Source organism: Octopus bimaculoides, chromosome 16 (assembly GCF_001194135.2).
Source record: "Octopus bimaculoides isolate UCB-OBI-ISO-001 chromosome 16, ASM119413v2, whole genome shotgun sequence".
NCBI lineage: Eukaryota > Metazoa > Mollusca > Cephalopoda > Octopoda > Octopodidae > Octopus > Octopus bimaculoides.
Genome location: NC_068996.1, coordinates 34,768,383 through 34,771,684, shown reverse-complemented (window position 1 = coordinate 34,771,684; position 3,302 = coordinate 34,768,383).

The window sequence follows — 3,302 nt, the reverse complement described above, 5'->3', positions numbered from 1 at the left end:
AAATGCTTTATTTAAAAGCAGCGCTGCTTTTAAATAAAGTATATATATATATATATATATATATATGTATATAGAAAATGTACTTGCCATAGCAAGCCATCAGATTCACTTCGACATTTAAATTTAATTTGTCAAAATATTTTCGTCGCTTTGAGACCGCGACCTGTTCACGCTGCAATTGTATATATATATATATATATATATATAATGGTGCCCCACTTGTGAACCTAATAAATGAACAAAAAGACCAACCACTTTTCTGATATTCTTCTGCAGGCTACCTCAAAGACGAGTGACAATGATCTCATCTTCGTGACTGGTGATTTCAATGGGCATGTCAGACAGCAGCCTGGCGTCTACCACGGTGTACATGGGGGCCATGGAATTAGTTCCCAAAAGGAAGAGGGAACAAGGCTACTGGAGCTCTGTGATGCAAATAACTTAATGATCTACAACACCAACTTCAGGAAGCTGGCCAGCCACCTGATAACCTACCTATCAGGTGACTCTGCTAGCTAGATTGATTACATTCTCACCAGACAGCAAGATACATGGTCTCTCCTAAATACAAAGACCCTTCCTGGTGGAGAATGTACCCCGCCCAGCATAGACTAGTCACTAGTGACTTTAGACTTCAAGCCAGAAGGATGCCAAGAAGTAGACCAATCTGGAAAAAAAGATTTAGAAGCTTAAGGACCTTCCATATGGTCAGAGATTTAGGGACATCCTAATCAAGAAATTTAATGAGAGGTAGGAGCTACAGACTTGTGACATAGAGGGCAACTGGGAATTCTTGAGGGAAAGCTTGCCGAGAGTTATAGACCATATCTGCAGCTGATACAAAGTCCCATCCAGACCTAGGGTGACGTGGTGGTGGAATGATGTGGTCCATTAGAGCAAAGAAACAGGCCTGGAAGGCCTTGAAGACTGGGTGGCAGGGAACTGTATCAGATAGCAAGAAGGGAAGCTAAGAGACAGGCATGTCTAGCCAGAGGAGAAGCAGAAAAAAAGTTTGCTTATGTTCAGCAACGTGAAGACCAAAGACTTGAAATGTTTCGGATTGCAAGACAGTGTGTGAGAGAAAATTGTGATATCATAGGAGAGAAATGTATCTGCATGGATGAGGGTGCACTTGCATTTAATGATTTTGCAAAGAAAGAGGCTTGGAGATACCATTATAAAAGACTGCTGAATGTGAAGAATGACTGGGAGGCAGAGAGTCTGCCAAATATGGACCAAGTTGAAGGACCAGCTATCTGAATTGACAGTACCTTGATAGTTAAAACAATTAAGGGTATGAAGACCAGAAATGCCCCAGATCCATCAGGAGTCACCACAGAGACGCTTAAAATATCTGGTGGTGTAGGTTATGGTCACCTGTACTATAAACCAGATGGTTCTCGAAGGAGTCATACCCAATGACTGGTGTAGCAGCACCATAGTCAACTGTTACAAAGATAAAGATGATGCCTAAGATAGAAACCACTTCAGAGGTATCAAATTGTCAGATCAGGTGATGCCAGTTAGGGAGAAGGTCAACGCCCAGCTAATTATGGAGAGTGTTAGTCTAGATGAGATGCAGATTGGTTTTGTGCCATTTCTGGTAAGGCAGCTGCAGGAGAAATACATAGCCAAATATAAACCTCTGTACTTGGCTTTTGTTGACTTGGAGAAAGCCTTTGACAGGGTCCCCTGATCCCTTATCTGGTAGAAAATGCGGAAACTAGGGATAGACAAGTGGTTGGTGAGAGCTGTACAAGCTATGTACAGGGATGTTACCAGTAAGGAGAGGGTTGGCAATGAATACAGCGAAGGTACAAGGATCAGTCCTCAGCCTCCTCTTTTTCATCATAGTCCTCCAGGCAATAACAGAGGAATTTAAGACAGGCTGCCCTGGGAGTGCCTTTATGCTGATGACCTTGCTCTTATAGCTGTATTACTACCAGAACTAGAGGAGAAATTTCAGATATGGAAGCAAGGTCTAGAATTGAAGGGCCTTAGAGTTAACCTAGTAAAAACCAAAGTCTTTGTAAGTAGGAAAGCAGACAAATCATAAATCCCTTCAGGTAGATAGCTCTGCTTGATCTGTAGAAAAGGCATCTATAAGATGCTCCTAGTGTTAGCTATGGATACATAAAAGGTGCAGCAATATTAGGGGGAGGTTAACAGGGAAAAATAGCTTTTGTGTGTGGAAGATGCACCGAATAAACACTGAAGATTAACAGAAAATAGACTCTATCAACTACCTGGGGGGGGGGGGGTAAGCTAGAGATAGTAGATAGCTTCCGTTATCTAGGTGACCAAGTTAGTAGCAGAGGTGGATGCTCCAAGAGTGTAGCTGTGAGAATAAGAATAGGCTAGGCAAAGTACAAAGAACTCCTACCTTTGCTGACAACAAAGGGCCTCTCCCTCTGCGTGAAAGGCAGATTGTATGATGCCTGTGTGAACAGCTATTCTACATGGCATTGAAACATGGCTGTGACAGTCAAGGACATACGTAGGCTTGAAAGAAATGAAGCCAGTATGCTTTGCAGGATATGAAATGTCAGTGTGCATGTGCAACAGAGTGTAAGTATCTTGAGTGAAAGGTTGGGCATAAGAAGCATCAGATGTGGTGCACAAGAGAGACGACTGCACAGGTATGGTCATGTTACAGTAAAAGAGACTGTTCGGCAAAAGAGACATGTAACACTAAGCCAATGAAGTTGATTATATATTTTCTGTTCCCTGTTATTTATTTAATTTCATATTATGCTCGGTATTAAAAGAACCCTTTATTTTTAAGTATATCTATATTGAGCTTTAAAACTAAGTATTATGTCAAAATGAAATCTTAATTAAATAAATGACAGGGAACAGAAAATATATAATCAACTTCATTGGCTTACTGTTACATGTGTAGATACGTGTGTAGACCCATATACATACATACACACACATATATATATACACACATACATATACTCATATACACATATATAGATACATATATCTGTATCTATATCTATCTATCTATCTATATATATATATATATATATATATATATATACACTTTTACTCTTTTACTTGTTTCAGTCATTTGACTGTGGCCATGCTGGAGCACCGCCTTTTAGTCGAGCATATCGACCCCAGGGCTTATTCTTTGTAAGCCTAGTACTTATTCTATCAGTCTCTTTTGCCGGACTGTTAAGTTACAGGGACCTAAACACACCAGCATCGGTTGTCAAGCGATGTTGGGGGGACAAACACAGACACACAAACATACACACACACACACATATATATGTATATATACATATATA